The sequence below is a fragment of the Crotalus tigris genome, unplaced genomic scaffold (assembly GCF_016545835.1).
Source record: "Crotalus tigris isolate CLP2741 ecotype Arizona unplaced genomic scaffold, ASM1654583v1 scf7180000017591.2836849, whole genome shotgun sequence".
Classification (NCBI taxonomy): Eukaryota; Metazoa; Chordata; class Lepidosauria; order Squamata; family Viperidae; genus Crotalus; species Crotalus tigris.
This window is the reverse complement of record NW_024096497.1, coordinates 217,637-241,733: the sequence shown is the minus strand read 5'-3', so window position 1 is coordinate 241,733 and position 24,097 is coordinate 217,637. Positions and strand designations below refer to the sequence as shown.

Genomic DNA, 24,097 nt, shown 5'->3' with positions numbered 1-24,097 from the left:
TTCTAATGACATAACTGATCTTCACTAAGAACCTTTTTTATGATATATGTTAACTATGACACCCTCCTTTTCTGACTTACAAATTCCCTAATGTTTCACTGGTTTGTGAAAATGTCAATAGGGGTTCATCTCCCTTAACACCTCAGTGGACTTTTGTATCTTCTTTTCAGACTGCTTAAGTTATATACATACACTAAAGAAGTGGTACATTTGTCTCTCTCCCCTCCACTTCCTTTATAAAAAGGTTATTATGTACTGACAGACCAATGAATCCCCCTGGTTCTTATTAGAGCAGTTGAATTTTTAAATGTCATTTGCTGGATATTTTTCATATTGAATTTTCTGAAGAACAGCCTAAAATGTTCAAGACTTTTTGGTATATTTGATGGAATATGATAAAGAGATCTGGTGAGTTTTGGAGAACTTGGGACTTGGGGAAATTGTATTAGTTTTGGAGAAGGAAGGGAAGAGAAATACCCCCCCCCTTTTTTTTATTTGCATGACTCTGAATTAATGTTGACTTGGATAAGTCTCTATAGTTTTCTTGGAAAATTTTAAGAAGTGGTGTGCCATTGCCTGCTTCCTAGGGCTGAGAGACAGTGAGTAGGCCAAAGTTATCCACCTAGCTTTTTTGCCTAAAATAGGACTAGAACTCCCAGTCTCCAGTTTCATAATCTGATACCTTAACAATGATATCAAACTGGATTTCTCATATGCCACTATAGATGATATATTCAGATATGGTAGGCTTTTTTGGGGGGGGCACACATTTAGAAATGTATTCCTTGCTTTTCACCCACTGAAGATGATTGATTAGAACATTTGGATCTATTGCAGATAACCAAAACTATGCATAACAAAATCATCATGAGATCATCATAGCATAGTAGAGTAGAGTACCACAAATATTAATAGTATATATAGTTTTTAAACCAATATCTCTGTATTGTTTATATTACAAATACTTACAGTTATTTATTTTAGTTTAGTATTAGTACTATACTAGATACAAGAGTTTATATGCATAATATAGTATTTATAATATATATAAACTTATGTCTATAATATAGTACAGTGGTGGCGAATCTATGGCATGTGTTCCAAAGGCTGCACTCAGAGGTCTTTCTGTGGGCATGTAGGCTGTCGCCCCAGCCCCACCACTCCCTGCGGCCCCCTCCTCACCAGCAGCCCCCCAGGGGAGAGTTGCCCAGGACGCAGCCTGCACGGAGCAGCACAGCCAAAGACATGGCAGCCAGGCAGTGAGGACAAGACTCTGCCCTTGTGCCCCATTGCGTGCAGATGATGCTGCGGGGGACAGACAGAGGGCATGGCCACCATGACCCTGCTGGGCCACCTGGGCGATCACTGTAGTACAAGGATTATACATCCATGTCATTCCCCAATCACTAAGAACCTTAAACTTACATTATCTTTCATGCTTTCCAGAAATTACAAACTTAGACAGGAAGGGAAAATCTGGGTCTAAACAATAGAAGTGACATTAATCTTAATAAAATAATGCATCACCTGACAAACTAAATTTTTATCTGTCTGAAACTTCTCTCAGTGTTTTTTAAATGTCTCCTATTACAAATAAATGGTCATATTTTTCTCTTAAGTGGTGACCAATCTGTTTATGCAAGCACAAAAACAAACCTACACAATTGTTTGAAGATAAAGGAAAGTCAGATGATAATAATGAAAACGCTGGACATACTAAAGAATGCAAAAACTAGGAATGTGTTTGACTCATGACAAAATAACACACAGGCAGTTGAAACCAAGAGAATTCTAATGTCATTTCCAAGCTTACTCAACCATTGTCTAATATATGATATAACTAATAAACAACGTAAATTTGCCCTGTAAGTTTTTTTTTCTTTTTTCTTTTTTTTGTAAGAAGCCAGATGATACTGATCTAGTATGAACTGGTGGTATTGATCAAAAAGTAGTGTAATGCCTACGTTCAGCCATGGAACTAATAATGGGAGATTAAGCTCCATTTCCCAGGCAGAAGAATTACCAATATGATGTTCTTTAGACATGATTTTTCAGGAGAGGTTTACATATAATCCAGCAATTACTATACTTTATACCTGTTGTGATGCTTTAGGTGACCCTGGGCAATTATTTCATTGTAAATTATTAAGATAAAAGATGATAGGGAAAAGTTCAGTAAGGTGTTCTATTTTTGATTTTAATTAAATTGACCTCATCAACTGTAGTTTCATGAAGACATGTTGCAAACAACACTTTAAGCTGGGCTAGTCTCAGAACTAAACAAAATACTTCCTGCTGTGAGGGCTCAGCAGATCATGGTATGTCTGCCCATTTAATCATCTGGTTAGGAGATGATCTTCTGATCCAGCAAATTGCATTTAATTACAAATCCACAGATAAATTCACCACATCAGATCCAGGTTTCCATTGTGTGGTCACCTGATTATTCAAGGAAGTGGTGGTAAGGAAGGTTCTGTTTTTCAAACCACCAGACAGTGCTTTAAGTGCATTGGGCTTTTTGAAGATTATATGTATGAGATTGGAACTGTACAAATCCTTCAAAGAATGTGTAGAAGTGTATTTGAATCACTGAAATGGCTGTATCTCTTTTAAACTCAGTGGCTTTTTTAGGCTTCTTGCTCTCTCCATGTGTGTGTGGATTCACAGACACAGCATTTCACTGAGAAAAAAAAACACAAAGTGAAGAAATAGTTCTGCATTTGCAAAGACAGCTGGGAGAAGTGTATGAAATTGCCACTCAAAGTCTGGAAAAAGACGCTGATGCTTTAACAATTTAAAAACAGGTGCTTTGTGCATGTTCTGCTTGTCTGAAGCATCTTATTCAAAGGATTTCCAAAACTCTAAAAGATATTTCACTACCACCTTGTCAATTTTACAATCTAAATGCAACCCCTACCCACTTCTCTGAAGATGTTCTAGGGAAGGATAAACACCAGCCAAACTTTCCAGCTTGTATTTATTCCCTCATGGATTAATTGGCAAAAAAATATATATATCCAGACTCACTCCCAGTAGGACCATAGTCAAATTCTTTTTATAGTCTCTTTAAGTTTTGACTCTAAAACATGAGCCTGCTGGTTTAACAAGTTTGGGCTGATTTGTGTCCCAATATGTATTTATTTGGCAATAGGATTTCTGTTGGAATACTACATTGAGATAATGGTTCCTGCCGAGCTGAGAAAAGAACTGAGTTTATTTGCACTGTAAGGCACCAAATTGTGTTAGTAAAGATATTAACATTATACTTGGCTTCTTAGAACTATGGTGGATCTAAAAAACATTCTCATCCAGTTTTTGAAGCAAAGCGTAGCATAAGTAATAGAATCAAAATCTTCCCTTTAACTACTATCCATTGACTCTTCTCTTAGGCTTTTTCTGTATATGGAAAGCTAAATGAACTTATAAAACATTGAGACTGAGAATGCAAAATTCTACTACTGTTCATGTCTTAAATAAATGACAATTTGGGACAAGCTTATTAAAATATTCTTTGATTTTTCCAATTCAAAAATTTAACAATAACAAAGAAATATATATATATTTATCATGCCACAGAACATTAGGATTTTCTACATTGTCCCCATTCCCTTTCTATTTCACTTGCCATAATTCAGTGTTGTCTAAACCTGGAAAAATATGATGAATTAATGATTGAAGCAAACCTGATTGATGTCTGTTCATTATGTCTGTTCATAATGCTACATTGAGACTATACTGGAAAGAAAGCTTATGACTTAAGGGGTTGGTGTGGAGGTAGTGTAAGAGTTGCTTCCCTGACCATTATGTAAACAACCAATTGTGGTTCTTGGTGATCAGTGAAGAAATCTGCTTCCTTGCTTTGAAGGATTGGAGGGTTAGAGAATTCTTAAATCATTTGAAGGGTTTTAGAGAATCAAAAAGTCTCTACCCTTACATATGACAAGATATATTAGCTCTAAATGGAAAATAGCACAAAAAGGATCCCATTAGCTTGAAAGAGCCCTCTCTTGCTTTGTCCCAGCTTGTCCTTCATCCAAAATTTCATCAGCTATTTTTTTCAAAAAAGGATTATAGTAGTTTGCTGGTCTTCCTGTCACATGAACTAGAAGGAAAAACTGGCAGTAGTCAGGCTACTCCCAGAAGATAGACTCAAGATCCAGATGGATCTCAATAGACTTGAACACTGGGCCCTGTCTGACAAAATAACATTCAATTTAAAAAAAGTAAAGTTTACACTTAGGCAAGAAAAACCAAATGTATAGGTACAGACTGGGTGAAACTTGGCTCAAAACTAATATCTGCGAGAAGGATCTTGGAGTCCTAGTGGACCATCACTTAAATATGAGCCAGCAATGTGTTGCAGCTACCAAAAAAGCCAATGCAATCCTAGGCTGCATTAACAGAGGGACAGAATCAAGATCATGAGAAGCGATACCACCATTTTATAATGCCTTAAAAAGACTTGGAATACTGCATCCAATTTTGGTCACTACAATATAAAAAAGATATTGAAACTCTGAAGTGGTCTATTTTCTTTGGTAACAGGTCTTAGCACATTTATGATCTATAATGTTTGATTCATGGTCTGAACTCCTAATGGTTGGTTGAGACTGCCTTGAACATAACTTTCTCTCTCTGATCAAGGGCCTCCATGAGCTTCAGATGAAACTAGACACCTGAAGCAGTGAAGATGATTTGGGGGGGGGGGCAGAAGGCTAAAACATATGAAGAACAGTTGTAGGAATTGGGCATGTCTAGTTTAGTGAAAAGAAAAACTGGGAGAGATATCATAGCAGTGTTCCACTATTTGAGCACTGCCACAAAGAGTGGGTCAACATATTTTCCAGAGCACCTGAAGGTAGGACCAGAAGTAATGGATGGACTCTAAACAAAGAGAGAAGCAACCTAGAACTAAGGAGAAATTTCCTGAATAAGGACAATCAACCAGTGGACAACCTGCCTTCATCTGAAGTTGTGGGTGCTCAACATTGGACACTTTTAAGAAGGGACTGGATAACCATTTGTCTAAGATGGCATAGGGTCTCCTGCTTAAGCAGGGGATTGGATTAGAAGACCTCAAAAGTCCCTTCCAACTGTTATTCTGTATTCTATTTTGTGTTCTGTAATTTTAACCCATTCCCAAATATCCAAACTGAGAAGTGTTGCAAAGAAGGGGCAGTGAATGATCATAGTCACTAATATATGGAATTATCTCATGGAATACACCAAATGCCATTACAGTTAGCAAATTATCATCACCTTCCTCCAGATATAATACAGCTATAGAAGACAGAACCATACAAAACCACTTGATCTCAGAAGCAGAAAACATTAATGCTCTAATTTGGAATTAAATCCACCATGTCTCTATTTATTTTCATTGATCAGCACCTCTATTTTCTGCTTTTTACAGACAAATCTATTAGTCTTTTGAAATTTTGAAATGTTGGCTGAGAAACCATACTCAATGAGTAGTTCTTAATGGTACTATGTCTACATGGAGGAAAGTTAGCAGTGGGGTACCACAAAATTCCATCTTAGACCAAAATTTCATATCTTCATAAATGGCTTAGATGAGGCAATAGAAGTAGAACTGATCAAATTTGCAGTTGACACTAAGCTGGCAGGAATAACCAATAACTCCAGAAGACAAGCTCAGGATCCAAAAAGATCTTGACAGACTTGAACAATGGGCCCTATCCAATAACATGAAATTTAATGTGGAGAAAAGCAAGGTTTTACATGTAGGCAGGAAAAACCAAAGATATAAGTACAGGTTAGGCAAAACCTGGCTCAAAACTGTAACTGTGAGAAAGACCTTGGAGTCCTAGTGGATGATCACTTAAACATGAGTCAGCAGTATGTGGCAGCAGCTAAAAAAGCTAATACAATCCTTGGTTGTATAAATAGAGGTATAGAATCAAAATCACCTGAAGTATTAGTACCGCTTTATAAATCCTTAGTAAGATCACACTTGTAATACTGCATTCAGTTTTGGTCACCCCATTGGAAAAAGTGCAAAGAAGAGCAACTAAGATGATTAAGGGCCTGGAGACAGAAACATATGAATTGGGTATGGCCAGTGTAGAGAAAAGAAGGACTGGGGGTGACATGAAAGCAGTATTCCAGTATGTGAGGGGCTGCCTAAAAGAAGAATGGATCAACTTATTTTCCAAAGAACCAGAAGGCAGCTCTATTCTGATTGATTGAAATACTCCTGAGCATATATTTGGTAAGTGTTCAATTGGTCAAACAGTATATATAAGGAACCTGCATAATACCTAACTAGCACTTTGTAAGCAGATGCATTCACTGAATCTAGGTGTCTAGTTTCTCCTGAAGCTCATGGAGGCCCATGATCAGAGAAAGAGGTTATGCCCAAGGCAATCTCAACCAACCATTAGGAATTCAGACCATGAATCAAACATTATAGATCATAAATATTCCAAGACCTGTTACTGAAGAAATCAAAACAAAACAAAACAAAACAAAACTACTTTAAATTAGAACAGTCAAGGGAGCTAAAGGTTGAAACAAACATTGTTACAATGAGGACATAATTATCTAAAAACAGTAGTGTCTTCAGTGCTGCAATTAGTAGGAAGTAAATATGAAACTTTAGTGTGAATTCACCCATTAAGACAGCACTATGCAAACTAGACAACAATGGTTTATTTAACAAATCACAGGTACAAAATTTGGTTAATCTTATTGTAAACAAGGCCACTGGGTTCTAAAGTCTTTCCCCATATTTTAACAAAAAATGAACCTTAAGTGTTTCCACCAGGTATAACATTGCTTCTTATAATTTCTTTGAACAGTTTATTTTCTACTTTAATCCCATTTCTTCTTCCTTTGTCCTTATTCATTCTATTTTTACATATCTTGCCAGTTCAAAATTATCTTCATTTCAAGAATATTGCTATGTGTGAAACAGATGGAAGCTTAGAAGAGTTTTCTTGTTGAACAATAGCAAAATCTCTGTAATTCCTGTAATGATGTGACATGGGTCAGGGATGTTGGGAATTGATGGGAAGAGGGTGTCAACATTTTTATCATAACTGTATTTTATGAGGATTCAGAAGCAATTTCTAACCTAACCTAACTTTTCCCTAAGGTGCACATCTATGAATGCAATCCTATTTTCCAGGATTATTACCTTTGTAAACTGTGCTTCTCTAAATATGACAATCTTGATCCTGGTTACTGTGAATCCTATTGCTTCTACAATGATTTATATTCTATTTTTTTCCACAGTAAATTTAAAGGGGAAAGGGAGAGAGAAAAAGAATGAGAAAGAACTTAAGTTATTTAAATTGGAGGTTATTATCTTTTTGTTTTTCACAACAGATGCTCTGTGAATTTGTTGAACGTATGCATGTCAAAGCTTTTTAGAAGTATTCAGATGCACTTCTACAACCTGTAAAGTTTAACAGAGTAAAAGACAAAAAAATATTCCTGACATCTATGTGCACTAAATTCATGTGAGAAATACTATCTTTTTATTTGCTCAAAATGATCTAAAGTTTCAGTTGCACTGCCCACAGAAAATAAGTGCTATATATAGCGAGTGACCTAAGGAGCTGGATTTTAACAGCTGATCCCATTTTGTAAAAGAAAGAAAGGAAGGGGGGTGGTGGTAATGATTCAACCATTGCTTTCTCATGAAAGGCCTGAAAAAGAGCTGTCTCCTGATTTTTTTTTATTTTTTACACATTTTTTTTCTTTTTGTGAGCTCTGTTTCTTAATATGCCAGACCAATAATAATTTGTTTCCAGAAGACTTACAGTATTGAAAAATAGCTCCCTGTTCAATATGGCCATATTGAAATTGTCGGCATTTTTCAGGCTGCCATCATAACACACTTTTCTGGGCAGAATACTACTCAAATCAGTGGAATTTCACAAACGGGAATTAAATGACTGGTAAAACATATAAAACTAACATTGATTATTTATAACATGTATTCATACCTGCAGAGAGAACTTGTTTCACTTTGAAGACCAGGCCTTTTGTTCTAAAAGGAGCCCAATCAATCCTGCATTAAACCAGTTTCATCCATCTTGGCCTAAAATTAGTTCATTCATACTGGTATCATCTCTCAGCTCTGAAACATAATCCCAAAAAGTTGTTTTCTTTCATAGATTTGTATGGGGAATATATTGCAAATGATTGCAATTGTTTTATTTTACAGGAAGACATAGTAAAATCTAGATTTAATCTAGAGCAGGGGTGTCAAACTCGCAACGTCACGTGACATGTCGTGATGTATTGTGACTTTTTTGCCATTGCCAGCAATGGTGTGGGCACGGTTTCACTATGATGCATCTGGCCCACAGGTCGGCAGTTGACACCCCTGATCTAGAGACTTGTGTGGGGTTGAAAAGTGCCAAATTTCATAGAAGCAGATACAGGAATTCTTAAGAATGCATCTTGAATCCATTATTTTTATTGTTTTTAAATGGAGGATGATTCTGCAACTCTCAAAGCTTTCTCTGTGTGAAATAGCCTGGGCAAATTTCAGCTAGTTGTATGGGAAAGAGGTCTCTTGGATAAATGAAGAGGAGGATGTAATGCCACTTCCTAAATGTCATCTGTGATTAGGGTGGAAGTATAATAGATTAACTTGATAGCCTTTTTATAAATTGGCTTTCTGGCTGTTAGGTCAGGTCAGCTAGCTTCTGCAGTTCAGATAATACCCAGGATTGGAGACAGTGAGATGACAATGAGGTAAATGTTACAAAAGTCAGGAGCTCCATTGTTGGCAATATTGAACAAGATAGTGTTCCAAAATTGATAATAATTAGAATGGAGCAGAAAAGAATTTGTGCCTTTTGTGTTTTTAAAATTGATTTTTCTCTCCCTCTACCCTGCCAAGTTTTATCTCATTGAGTAAACATTGCAGAATTTACAAATAACTAAAGATTCCTTAAACTTGGATGCATCTCTGGCTGCCTATGTCTTAGCATGAATGCTGTGGACAGGATAAATGAAATTCCTAAATCTTGGTGTTATCTGCAGATAGCTGGACAGCAATAAACAGCACAGCTGTTGCCATTACCACAGACACAGCTGCTGTAGTGACAAATACCACAGCTACTGAGGCTCCTGTTACTCTAAACCATAGAAGGGTACCATCTGAACAAATGCTTGAGTTTGACTGTCAGATTCTTAGATGTGTCACATTTTTCTGTGGAGCTTTGGGCTGTTGTAACAGCTGTTTGTAAACACTGCAAATCCAACATTAGCCCAGGAAAGGAGGAGAGTATTGGCATTTTTCCCCAATGTCTTTCTTCCTGAACCATGATTTAAAAAAATATTGCAAATATGCTGATACTTCTGCTGGTGACTGAAATAGCAACCAGCTTAATCTTTGAATGGAATAACCAATTGGCAGCCCTGTCAGAGAGTCCTTCTATGTCAGATGACTCATCATTGTTTCTGAGAATGTCCATTAAATGGCCAAATCCAGTTAGACCAACAAAACAATCAATTAGAAAAGTATTTGGAAGATGTTAAATTTTAGACTTATTTATTCTTGAGCTAGCAAAATATATTCCTAATCTTGTTATGATGTGCTGAATCCCAGTGATTTGTGTGTCAGATATCTGACATTCTATAAAGGTAAGCTTTAAAAATATTTCCATCCATTCAATCTTGTAATATGCTCTTAATCAGATATGAATCTGAAACGTATATTTGACAAAATTTCCCAAGGCACTTATTAGAAATCTTCGAGTGGCACTGGAATATTGGAAAAAAAATACAAGACACAAAAATGTAGAAAAAATATTTTTATGGATTTATTCCAAAGTATACTCTCCTCCTATCTGTAAATGTCATTAACAGTACACATATGATTTCCAGAGTGAACTCTGTTAAGATATTTCTTCTGATGTTGGTGAACAAAGAATGAAGAAGCAAAGGCAGAGATGAAAAATTAGCCTCATTTTCATCTTGATGTTATTCCTGTCAACAGCACCAGGCCCTCTTATACATGGGATTTGTTGTTTCATTGCTCTTGCAGGACAAACTACACATATTGCAACCAATGATGGTCTTCAACTGGATCCTCTTTCACTCCCCATCCTTAAATCCAATATGCTTTAGAGATTTCAAGGTATTGCTGAACATATACAGGGGATAGAAGAGAGAGAGAGAGAGAGAGAGAGAGAGAGAGAGAGAGAGAGAGAGAGAGAGAGAGAATATCTACTAATATGATTTTGTATGTAACTACACATTAATCAAAGTTTATATTAAGTCTTATTTTGTGTTAATTATCTAGAGTTAATCCTTGACTGGAAAATTTTTATTTCATAAATAGTTATTTCTGTTGGGAGCCTGTTAATAAGAGAATTCAGTTCTTTGCCTTCTGCCGTGGTCATAGCCTCACTTGAATCTCTTGCTTATCTTATTCATATCAAGTGGAACTTTCATTTGCTTCAGAGGGAGGTTGTTTTTCCCTAAATTCAGATAGTGGAACAAGTCTCCAGTTGAGATTAATATCACAGCAGGAGAAAATATTGAAAGTCCTCTTCCTCCAAACGCCAACCTTCATACTAAATGGGAGCTCCATAAGGCTATTACTGAAAGAAAGGAAAAAAATGGCACTGAAGGATTAACCATATAATTAACATAATTTGTATTTTGACTCTTAGAAGGACAGTCAGGTAACAATCAGCTGTGTTTATCCATCTACGCCAAAATTAAATGAGGCATATCATCAGTAGAAAGTTCATATCAAAATCTACCATAGAGAAGGAATCACAGCTGGACACTTGGAACAAAAGGCTCAGGATGAGACATCAAATTAATCCCCATGATAAAGTAATCAGGGAACATTGTCCCTATGTCAGAAAAACAAATTTAAACATGAAAACACCTTTATATAGTATATAGTTGGGTTATCTAAGAATTAAGCAATTCTCTTCGCTTAATGAATTCAAATATTACAAAGCTTAAAGAAAATAAACAAAACCTAAAGCCAAGTAAAGTCATTTCCAATTACCACAAAAAGCAGCGTTAAAGCTAATCAGCCAACAAGGATAGGTAATTTAAGATCCTAGCCCAAACATCTGAAGGAACAGCCAGGTTTTGTGTATATTAGGAAAGGCTAACAGAGTGATGGCAATGCTAATCTCTTGGGGGCTATTTTTCCACAGAGTAGGAACTACAATAAGGGCATAACTTCTAGGTCTAATAACATGACTTTGCTTAATACAAGAGACTTGGAGCATACCATTTCTATCAGATCTGGTTTCTGAACTGAGCAGAAACAATTGGAGACAGGTGGTCTTGCAATAGCTGGCCTTTTGACATTATAAGGTGGGGTGTCAAACTGGTGGCCCACAGGCCGGATGTGTCATGCACAGGCCACACCCATCTGACTCTGTAAAGGCAAAAAAGTTTCGAGGTGTCAAGATATGTCACGAGACATGATTGAGTTTGACACCCATGTTGTAAGGCTTTATAGATAATAATGGATGCCTTGACTCATATCAAGAAGGCCATTGGAAGCCAGAACACCTTGTAGAATAGCAGTGTTACCTTATATTAAAGCTTAGTGGAATGCTGAAAGCTGTCTGCAACACTGCATTCAGAACTGGTTGTAGCTTCCAACTGGTCTTCAAGGGCAGCCCTATATAGAGTGCATTATATAATCCAAACAAAAGGTAACTAACATGTGAGTCACAATGAATAAGCCTCCCACCCCAAAAGGAGTCATTAATGCACCAGTCAAATTTATGCATCCTAACTATTGCTACCACTTCTTTGAGCAGGGGTCATGAATCCAAGATTACTCTCAAGCTACACACCAACTCTGAGTGGGGGTGTTTAGCCTAATTCAAAGATGGAAAAACTCTGGATTGTGTGTGTGTGTATGCTCAAAACCATAAATACTTGGTCTTGCCAGGGTTGAGCCAAAACCTGTTTTTCCCCATCTAAGTTCATAGACCCTACAGACAGTAACTAAGAACTTCAACCATATAACTTTGTCAGCCCAAGGTATAAATGAACAGCTAATGATATCTCACCCCATGCCAACAGATTATCTCACCCAGTGTGTTTGGATAGATGTTAAATAGAACTGTGGAGAGGATGAAGCTCTAGAGCATTCCACAATGCTTCATCTATCTTCCCTAATAACATCAACTAGAATTGACCCTGGAGAAAGGAAGAAAACCACCTCAACACTATGCATCCCATAATGTATCATAAGTGACTGACTTATCAAGGAAGGCATGTTGGATGTACCATCCTCATCCCAAGCCCACCATAGTCATCAACAAGTATAATCAATGCAGTTTCAGTGTTATGAAAATCCTGGTTCTACTTCCTATAGGGCTGTAAGCCAATCATCTTCTCAGCAGTCTTCCTCCTAAAGCAGTGGTTCTCAACCTGTGGGTTGTGACCTCTTTGGGGGTTGAATGACCCTTTCACAGGGGTCGCCTAAGACCATCGGAAAAAATATATTTCTGATGGTCTTAGGAACCGAGACACCACTCCTCTATCCATCTCCAGGTGGTGAGTCTGTCCATGCTGGCGCCGAGGCCGGAGTCCGGTGGGGTCAGGCTGCGAAGCCGGGTGCTGGCAGAGGAGGAGGGATGGGCTGCGTGGAGCGAGGTGTGGGGCAGGAGGGCGGTGAGGAGGTGGGCGTTGTGGCTCCTGCTGCTGCTGCTGCTGAGGCGGCTGATCGTGATGCAGAAGCACCATAGCATGGAGCGGCGCAGCTGAGGGTGGGCAGGCCGAGGGGGAGGTGCGACCCTCCGCATGATGAAATTGCAGGCACCGCCGCCTCACCAGCTCTGCCTCAACTGGTGCAGGGGGCGGCGCCACACATGCACGGCGCTCCCAGGCCAAGGCAGTTGCTGGGCGATGGCCCGCGTGCACCCTCAGCCTACCCGGCATGCACTCCAGCTGCAGGAGAGGAGGTGGAGTGTGCGTGCCACAGAGAGAAAAAGAAAAAGTGAGAGAGAGAGAGAATGAGAGCAAGCAAACCCCGCCCCTCCTCCTGCCCCCACCCACAGGGTCACGGCATTAGGAAGGTTGAGAACCATTGTCCTAAAGGGAACTTATTTTGGGAAGTGAAAAATTATTATCACAAGATGGCTTAGTTCAAATAGCATGCATAATAATTTAGAATGAAGTCATTGTCTATGAGTCTAAATTGTCTGTTCTAAAAGACAAGTCATGGATTATACTTCATAATTAACATTTATATTACTTTTGTTTAGCAACCAGTATCTAATCATAAAAACCAAGGGGCTACAGAACTAAGCATAAGTTAGTTTGTCATCACCAAAAATTACAACATCCTAATCTTCCTCTGATTATGGTCTAGCAGTCAAGCCAGTATTCTCAATATATTTAGGATTTTTTTTTCTTCCTAGCATTTTCTCACAAGTGTAAGGTCCACTTTTTTTTCTGGATCAACTGAGTATTGATCCATTAGATATCAACTGGATATCTATTATCTACAATAGGTTGTTTACACTGAGTCAATACATTTTCCTCTGTCCTAAAATGCCTATTATAAGCACACATGTAGACATTTTTTTGATTATTGTCATATTTGCTCTACTTGTAATGATCTACCACTTGTGTTCCTTTCTAAAACAACTGATGTTTGGCATGAGTGTTAGACAATGTTTATTACATGTTGAATGGCAGTCTGGATAATGATTCATGTACCATGTACAGTCTGGATCCCAATGATTTTTCTATGTTATGTCTGTCTTCCTGAGTTAAAAAAATGCTACATTCCTATTTTCAATATGAATCACAAGTATTATTCTTTTGAATATACAATCTGTTCTTTTTAATTCCTTGCAACCCCCACAGTGAAAGTTTTTGGAGAACCACACACAAACTCAAAATAACAATATAAAATTAGAACTTGAAATGATGTGACCCTCCACATTCTACTTCACCATATTGGAGCCCACCTACAGTAGCTATTTTAGTTCAGCAGAAACTGAACTGCAGCCATGCTGCCAAGACGACAGTGAGTAGGATTATTACAAAAAGTGTAGGGGTTGTTGATTTTATTGTGTCTGAACAGTACTGGAAACCAAATGGCTCTACATAATTATTACTGTATTTTAATGGTTATAGAATACTTCCAGAACCATTTAAACCCATGGATTTGATTCTGAAGCTCAATTAAGGAAAGTCATGAGACTGCAATGAGAAAAATGATCATAAAATCCTGTGAATAGTCCTTCCCATGAATAGTCATTTCAACTCATATTAATAAGTCATGGAGATTGTAGTTAATGTCCAGGCCAAATGTATAAAAATTAAAATGTAGTTTACTATGAATGTGGCATAATTCTGAAAGAAATTAAGAGAGCAAATGGATAGAGGCAGTTACCTTTCAATTAGTACAAATGGAAACTTTCCTTCGATTGGAAAAATGGGAGGGGAAAATAGATATAATTTTAAAAAGAACTTCTATGTATGGTGCTTTCATATGTTTATTTTCAGAAAATATAACACTGTGAATATTTTTCAATTACAGGTAGTCCTTGACTTACAACAGTGCATTTAGTGACCATTCAAAGTTACAATGGCAGTGAAAAAAGTGACTTTTGACCATTTTTCACACACTACAGCATCCCCATGGTCACATGATCAAAACATCGATGTTTGGCAACTGGTTCATATTTATGACGGTTTCATGTTTTGGGGTCAGGTGATCAGCTTTTGTGATCTTCTGACAAGCAAAGTCAATGGGGAATCCAGATTCACTTAACAACCATGTTATTAACTTAACAAATGCAATGATTCACTTAACAACTGTGGCAAGAAAAGTCATAAAATGGGGCAAAACTCACTTAAATGTTTTACTTAGCAACATAAATTTTGGGCTCAATTGTGGTCGTAACTTGAAGACTACCTGTAATAAATTAATGCTTTTGGTAAAAGTTTGCAACCTTACTAAAACTAGGATTTAAAAAAAGTGTCCTGAAAAGTCAGGTGAAGGAACCTGCAGCTCTATATATAGTAAAAATGTTCAGCTCATTCATGGAAGTATCTGAGGCCAAATGTAGACTCTTGCCTCAATATTCTTTTGGGGATCACAGAAATCTCATGACAGCATATCTACATGAAATATTTTTTCTCTCTTTCGATTTAAACCACGTGCAGGTCTTCACATTCATATGGAGAGAGGACCAGGCAAGTCCATGCAGGCGCTCATACAAATACAAGGAGTAAAATGATCCTTCAAAGACAATAACAAACAAATGTGACATATGATGCAAATGAGCTAATAATTACTCCACCTTATTTAAAAACAGACTTTATTGTCACTTCAACTACATAATCTTCCAGAATACACTCTGCACACACTCACGCACATACATACACACAGATAGGCAATTTCCGTTTTTAAATTTTCCAAATAGTTGTGTATTTGCCAAGAAGGCCTGGTTCACATAAATAAAGTGCTTTACAACAATTCCAGGACAATTGGCATCCTTTCATAGAGAACTTGGTTCATTTCACTGAACCATAACATTAGTTGAATGAAGCATCCCATTTCAACTCAAGTCAGAATATAGTCCAGTAGTCTTCAATTTCTTTGTTGCAGAAGTATTTATCTTAATAAAATAGCTACTCCTCTCTCTCTCTCTCTCTCTCTCTCTCTCTCTCTCTCTCTCTCTCCTCTTTTTTTCTTTAAAGAGGGGTTTCATTGCCTTTTGCTGATTAAATACTCATGCCCTGCCAAGGAAATGCTTATATTTCCAGCACAGCAAAATGAAGCTTCTGCTGTAATTTCCAGCTTTTTGCATCAGTTTGTATCCCTTAGTGAGAAATTTTTTCTCAGAGCACACTTTCCCTGATCTATTTCATAACTGATCTGAATTTGATCTTCCCTACACCACCATTTGCTTCAAGCTCATGATGCTTTAGCTTTGATAACAGCAGGTGATAATCCAATGTGACTTAAATTTCCTAAAGAAATAACTTTTGGCAGATTCAGTCCTTATTGTGAGGAAGCATTTCTATTTTTGGCTACATTTTGTGACACAGCCATAAATATAGAAAGTCTAATGGAGAAAGGAATACCAAAAAAAAAAAAAAAAACTACTAAAAATAGTTAAAAGAACAAAAGAAGGAATCCTTATTTTAGAAAAAAAAAACACGTACATTCTGAAGATAACACTCAGCTGTTTAACAATACTAAAAAAATGATTAAATTTTATTTGAATTTTAACTAACCTTTTCAGCAATAAGTTTACTAGGTCAAAATTACAATTAATTGTAATTGAAGTGTTAATTGTAAGCCACTCAGAGTCACAAATGTGAAATGGCTGGCTATACAAACTGAATATTTTACTAATCAAAAATATTGGGTAAACTTTCAAACACCCCAACATTCTTAATGAGAAACAAGATTTTCATGTACCATTTTATAGAATTCTTCTGTTTTTGTAATGTACACCTTTCAGTACATGTTAGCTATTCTGCACAAATGAAAAAAAAAACCATACAAAAACATGTTGTTGAAGCACATCCAATACACTGAATACAACTGGAATATCTCCAGGGATCTAAAAGTAGTAGCTTTGCTGGTTGGAATACAGTTCAATTATATCAGTATTGTTGCTACATGTGGGACAGCCCTGCAAGAGGGTCACCTTACATTAAAAAGATATGGCTACTCTGAAGGCATTTGGTTGCAGGACTGAAAAACATGGAACATGATCCACTTCTTTACCTGGCAAAGAAATTTTTGCCTTCAAGTCTCATAAAACTGAGACTGATGACAAATTTTGTAAAAGTGATGAAAAAGGAAGGTGAAGATTTTTGTTATGTGAGACAGATGTTTTGAAAAATAACTGATGACAAGATTAAGGAAAGCATTTTTGTTATCCACAGATCAGATATGTCATCAGTGACAAGTGGTTCAAAGAGCTATTAGTGGGCCAGAGAAAATCATCTGGAAAGCATTCAACAACATAATTGAGATTTTTTTTGGCCAACTATAGAGTACCACATTTCATTCAGTTGTTTGATAAACCTCTTACAAAATACAAGACCATGAAGTGCAACATGTCACAGAAGATTCATTTTCTGCATTCAGACTTGGACTTTTTTCCTGAAAATCTAGGTGCAGTCAATGACAAACAGGATAAAAGTTTTCACCAGGACATTGCCACAAAATGGTATCAGGACTGGAATCCATCAATGATGGCTGACTATTATTGGACATTGCAGCGAGACACATCCAACACTGAGTACAAATGAAAATCAACAAAACACTTTTTAGATATGTAATATGTTAGAAACATTATGTGATTAAATACATTATACTAATTAAAAGTTAAGTTCATATTTCTCAAAATTCCTACGTGATACAATCATTCTAAAATTATGTTTGTGCTCAGTTTGAAGGGCTTTATCATAATCACCGAAAGTTTTTTAGGAAGCAAAACTTTAATAAACAACTGTTGTCCAGTTTATTTGTACTTTACCCTTCTTATGCTGGTTATAATTATAATAAAAAGTTTACTTGATTATAAGTAGGTCTAGGTCAGTGTTTCTCAACCTTTCTAATGCTGCGACCCCTTAATACAGTTCCTCATGTTGTGGTGACTCCCAACCATAAAATTATTTTCGTTGCTACTTCATAACTGTAATTTTGCTACTGTTTTGAATCGTAATGTAAATATCTGATATGCAGGGTGTATTTTCATTGTTACGAATTGAACATAATTAAAGCAGAGTGATTAATTACAAAAACAATATAGCAATACTCGCTGGAGAAGCTTACTCTTCCTTGCTCAAAAATGTTGGAAGGGAGGAAAGGAAGGAAGATTGAAGGGGAAAGGAAGGAAAGCAGGAAGATTGAAGGGGGAAGAAAGGAAGGAAGGAGAGAGAGATTGAAGGGGAAAGGATGGAGATGGAAGGAAGGAAGGAAGATTGAAGGGGAAAGGAAGGAGATGGAGAAGGAAGGAGATTGAAGGGGGGAGGAAGGAAGGAAGAAAGGAAGGAAGGAAGGAAGGAGAGATTTAAAGGGAAGGGATGGAGATGGAAGGAAGGAAGGAAGGAAGAAAGATTGAAGGGGAAAGGAAGGAGATGGAGAAGGAAGGAGATTGAAGGGGGAGGCGCTGCCAAGTGCCTCCCCCTTCAATTGCCTGGGGAGGGGGGAGGCTCTGGTGGAGAGCTAAGTGGCAGCATCCCCAGGGCCTCGGAAGTCATGCGGAGGATCCGCGTGCCTCGAAGCCGCCCACCGCCTCTCACACCTGCCAACCTGAAGCCCCCCATCCTCATCCCGGCACCTCTTGCCCTCTCCCAGCCACCCCACTGGGACCTGCCCACCCCTCCAGCCATCGCAGCAGTGGGGTTGTGGAAGCCCTTTCCACACCGCGCAGCCCATCGCATGTGAGAGGGGTGCGGCTCCTCTCCCCCCGTCCCTAAACTACAGTAAAGGCTCTTAGGATTCTTTTGGACTTGGGCCATCAAACATTCAGAAAATGCCTGACTTTGATTCTGCTGGCATGTCAGCCCCTGTTCCCTGGACAAAAGACAAACATCCATTTATTTTTAAAAAATATAATCCATGTGTGGTGTTATATATTACATAAAGAAATGTCAAATAGTTACACACATGAAATACAAAATAAAACAAAATCAGACCTATGTAAAATAAAAATGAAAAAACAGAGTCATTATTAAACCAGCTTCATTATTTAAAACATTTAAAGTAGTGCCAGTCATTCAGCTATGGTGAAACTCACTTTCAATTAAGCATTTTAAAAGCACAATGGTTTGTTAAGAGCTTGGAAAAGAGAGCAAAGGGAACAAGTGCCTTGGCCACATTCATTGTTTGAAATGTTACAATACTTTGTCAAATGAATTTCTACTCCAGTTCCATGTACCTCTTGGAAAAAGATGCCTATCTTTTTCACATGAAGACTTGATTTGGGAAACTTCAGAAAATGCTTTTGTGAAGACTCGAAGCTTCTGAAAAGAGCAGGAAAGCATACCCCATTCTTGTGCACTTTTGGGGGGTTACAGAGGCTGTGCAAGAGCAATGAGCCTTGTGCACAACTTCCAGAGGGTCTAGAGGCCATGTGAAAGTACAGCCTTAGAAAACTGAGTAAAAACAGGGCATCTTGGTGGCAGCAAAAATAACAGGGATTCAGCCGGTTTGCACCAGTTCGGCAGAACCGGTAGCTACTTTTTTGTTGCCTAGGCCCATAACAGACTTCTGGAAGCAACATCCATATAGAGAACTGGCTGTTCACATATTTGAATCCCACCACTGGGCATGTCCGTTGTGACACACGTGTTACACGTTTGCCATCCCTGCTCTAAAGATACAGGAAGAATAGAACAGAATGGCTGCTATCTTGAGCAAACAATCCCTACAACCCTTTGTGCAAGTCCAGCACATTTAAAATTATATCATATTATTAAACCAAAGAATTCTTTTGGATTGCTTTCAAAACAATCCAAAATGAAAACAATATATATTCATTCACCCTGTAAGTATTCATGCAGCATAAGGAAATCCACTAACTGTAGGTTGGTAGCATAAAGGAACCTTTATCACTACATAGTTTTCTAATATCAACAAATATCTGTAAAAATAATATACCTACTATTAAAAGTCTAATGTCTGTTTGAAGGTTGTTTAATTTTGTAACCTTCATGGTGCAAAATGGTGCATCATAGGGAAGTAATTTTTGAAAAAATGTGCCTCAAATGAACTAATTGAAAGAATGTATCCAAAATATGGGACGCAGGACTCTCGTGGCATTGAAATTTGGCAAAATTGTGTCTGTTTCAATACTGCAACACTGCCACAGTCACATGATCACCGTTTCCAATGCCCCCTGTCAGCTTCCTACAAGGAAAGTCAGTGAGAAAGCTGGCAGGAAGCTGAAGTTGCTCCTGTTCCCACTGTTTTTTGCCCACCCATGGTCATTCTGTTTCCCTGTTTTGGTAAGGAAATGTCTCTGAAATGATGACACAGCAGGTCATGGATTGTCTAGTATTATTTAAATGACTGAATTCTTTCTGCAAATCTAAATTTTGCTGCATCATCAGTTGCACAAACTATAACCCCTCTTTTTATGAATGCATTTCTACACATGGTTGCACTGCATTACAGGTGTATTTAATAGAAGTTATACAATTATTTTGACACAGCACTGTGCACTGTTTGCTAGCTTAAATCTACAACTAAATGTAATGGTCTCCAGTCTTGCCAGCCTTGTGTCTATACCTTTGAATTATGTTCCTTTTCTATTCTACAGCTGAAAATATTTAAACTATATGGGATAATAAAAAGAATTTGACAGTTTTAGTTAAAATTTGGTTAGTTAACACTCATGAATAAAGATGGATTGGTAATTATTACCAATGCTTTAGTATACTGCACATATATGATCCATGAAAAGCAGTTGCTTGTAAAATAATATTGAAAAAAGAGTAAGATGGATGAGTATTATAGTATTTTAAACACTGGCACAGAAAGGAATGATTACAAGAGAAGCCAGAAAAATATGGCTGTTCTTGAGAAAAATACTATTAGCTCCATGTCTTTATTTGAACTGATGCAAACACATAAATAACTTTGAATTACTATTAGGCAATAGGTAATAACAAAACATAACGTCATTTTTAAACACTTGTAGAACTATACAGGTTCTTTTCAGAAAATGCTCAGAAAGCTAACAAAACAACCTTATAACTTATATCAATGTTTATCAATCTCAGCAACTTTAAGATGAATAGACTTTAACACCAAGAATTCCCCAGCCAGGATGCTGGCTGAAGAATTCTAGAAGTTGAAGTCCATACATTCTGAAGTTGTTGAGTTTGAGAAACACTGACTTATATGTTCAATTAGGATGGAGTACTACTGGGCAAACTATACAGAATTTTTGCATGCTAGCATGGTTTTGCATAGGAGAAAGTCCATCTGTTTTTTTCCACAGTAAGTACTTGACTTCCATCTATCCTCCTTGACATCCTTCAAACTGCAGCTCTTTGTGTCATATTCTGTACTATGCCAAAACATCTTCAATCCTGCAGAACCCATTTTTATTAATGTATTAAGTTATTAATTTGTGAGTAGACAAATTAATAACAATCCCAGCTATATATCTATCATAAATGAAAGTAAATAAATAGATTCATTAGTTTTTAGCAACTAATAGCTTGAATTTGGTTAAAACTGTTCATCATCAAGGAAAACATTAAGTGTCACACCATTAAAGACTTTTTTCCCCTTAGAGATTTTCAGAGTTTTTGAAAAAAGTGTATAATCATCTAATTTTCATGGTATATTGCTGATGCAATTGAACTTAATGAACAATCTTCACCTGAAGCTACATAGAATGATAAAACTACTGATTAGCCAGATCTGACTGAGATACAGAAGTTAAAGGTCAACATCTATGAATTGAAGACAAGGTTTGATCTGGTAAGTGCTTAAAGGAAAAACTATTGAGAAACTCTATATATGTTACCTGAAGACATAAATAGAATTAGTCAGATTTTTATTCTCAGTATAATCCTGCTGTAAACGTTGTTTGTTTAAAAAGAGTTCCTAATTTTCTGTTTGTGGCATTTATAATATTAGCCACATTCTGCTATGGGAATTGAAAAACTGAACTAGTGAAACTGATATGTTTTTCATCTGATTATTCATTCTTCTTTAGAATAAAATTTAGAAAAAATTGTAAGAAGTTAATACAGGAAGCTTGTAATACACTATTTTAAGGACCAATAATAGCTGATGTAAATATTTTATGATTCATTTAAAGGTTAATGTTGTACGCAAGTCATTATATTTGTAGCAGTGTGTATATAAAATCTCCAACTATATTCAACTGTGATTTCACTGGAATGTGTTTCCAAATTAAGAAAGCTTTAAAAAATCAGTACAAATTTATATCTCAAATGCCCTAGCTACTGAAATTGCCTATACATAAACCCAGATATCTATTTATAGGTAACCCCCACTGGATTCAGTGGGATTACCTAACAAAAAATACATGTAAAATTGCATCTTTAAGTAGTCAACAGTGGAAGCAGCTTGATGCTAACATTGTGTAACACACACAATGAGAAGTGCATCCTATTCCTGTGGGAAAAGCTGGTCTCCTATGAACCTGTCCCTTTGATAAAATTCTAAAAAAAAAAGACAAGGACTTTCTGACTCAAGAATGTACATCATCCAGGAAGTGTCCTGATTTGGCCTGCAGAACTCAAGACTGAGACCCTAATCCTTTCCTCAAAAGCTACTGTACAGAAAGATTTGGAAATGAATTGCTCCCCAAATCCTCCTGCATAGAGACGTTTTCTTTATAAAGGTAAAGCACCCCTTGCCAAAGGGAGAAAGGGACTCCAGAAACCACAACAGCATAATTGTATCTCTTTTTGTATACATTTACACACAAACACACAAAAATGTAACCCTTTCTCTTTTCAGAGGAAAGAGAGGAGTAATTGCTTCCTCCTCCTTGTCCACAGCAGATGCATAGAAAAATAGGGGATGTCCTAAAGCAGGGGTGTCAAACTGCCAGCCCATGGGCCGGTTTCATCATACTGAAGCCGTGCCCACCCCATTGCTGGCAATGCAAAGAGTCCCAATACGTCACAACATGTCACGTGACATGGCGAGTTTGTCACCCGTGTCCTAAAGCAAGGTTTCTCAACCTTGGCAACTTTAAGATGTGTGGACTTCAACTTCCAGAATTCCTCAATCACATCTTAAAGTGTTGAGAAAGGGGCGTTGTCTTACCTGAACGCCTTTTCTCAGCATGATGATGGAGAACCCACGGATGGGTTGTCTTAATCTATCTGCTCCAATTAGACTAAGTCTGAAATTTAGTACCGCCCCCTCTGTGCCAACTGCACCCCAGTTTTAGGCTAAGGCGATACTCAGACTTTAGTCCGACGCGTCTGAACAATATGGGAACCAGGCCAACTGACCTAATGGGAGGGAGTGGATTCTCCATCATCATGCTGAGAAAAGGCGTTCAGGTAAGACAACGCCCCTTTCTCCAGCATGATTGGATGGAGAACCCACGGATGGGACATACCAAAGCCCTGTGTCCCTAGGGTGGGGAATTAGATTGGGCCTGGGTCCCATCCAACGTTAATGCGTGTTCTAGAACCTTGCGGCCAAATGAAGCCGTAGAAGATGCATATACATCCCTCTTGTAGTGACAGACAAAGGAAGAGGGCGATGCCCATGTTGCTGCTCTACAAATTCCCTCTACGGAGGCCTGAGTAGACCAGGCAGCTGTAGTAGCTGCGCCCTGGTTGAATGGGCCGTGATATGCCTGGGATTTCGCAGTGACTGAGACTGGTATGCCAGAGAAATACAAACTCTAATCCACCTGCGTATTGTGGTTGAAGAAACCTTCTGACCTAGTGATGAAGGGTGATAGGACACAAACAGAGCCTCTGTTCTGTGGAAAGATGAAGTTCTCTGTATATAACAATATAAGCCCTGCGCACATCCAATTTGTTCCACTGAACCATTATGTCATTAGATGGGTTAGGACAGAAGTCCGGCAAAACTATTTCCTGAGATCTAGGATACAAGGACTTGACCTTAGGCACAAAGGAGGGGCCTAGCCTAAGGGTTACCCTGTCCTTATGGAACGTACACAGGTCCTTCCTCACTGAAGAGTAGCCAGTTCAGATATCCTTCTCGCTGAAGTTACAGCAACAGGAAATTCCACCTTCATCGATAACTGTTTAAACAAATCAGTGTCAATAGTTCAAAGGGTGCGAAACAAGAGCCTATAAACCTGATGAAGATCCCACGAGGGATATCTATGTACAGTTGATGGTCTGACGTTGTTAGCTCCTTTTAGGAAGGAGCGTATCATAGGGTAATGTGTTAAGGATTCATTGCCACAGGAAATAACTGTGGCAAGTGCTGCTACCTGCCTCGGATGGTGCTTGTGGAAAGCCCTTTGTCTAGACCATCCCTCAGGAACTCCAAGATAACTGGCATTGAAACCGCCAAAAGGTCAATTTTTCGAACTGAACACCAATTACAGGAGTCTCTCCATGTGGCATCGTATATTCTATTCGTCGAGGGTCGCCTGGATTGCTG

The 24,097-nt window shown here is 37.8% G+C and overlaps 1 long non-coding RNA gene across 1 annotated transcript; it reads right to left on the bottom strand.

Moving 5' to 3' along the window:
* Positions 1-9,829: 9,829 nt before the first annotated feature.
* LOC120317279 lies at positions 9,830-23,699 on the bottom strand. The gene is made up of 3 exons (XR_005559198.1): positions 23,643-23,699; positions 11,240-11,389; positions 9,830-10,586 (listed from the first exon to the last, which is right to left on the bottom strand). It is a non-coding gene; the product is annotated as an uncharacterized LOC120317279 (long non-coding RNA).
* Between the last annotated feature and the right edge of the window lie 398 nt (positions 23,700-24,097).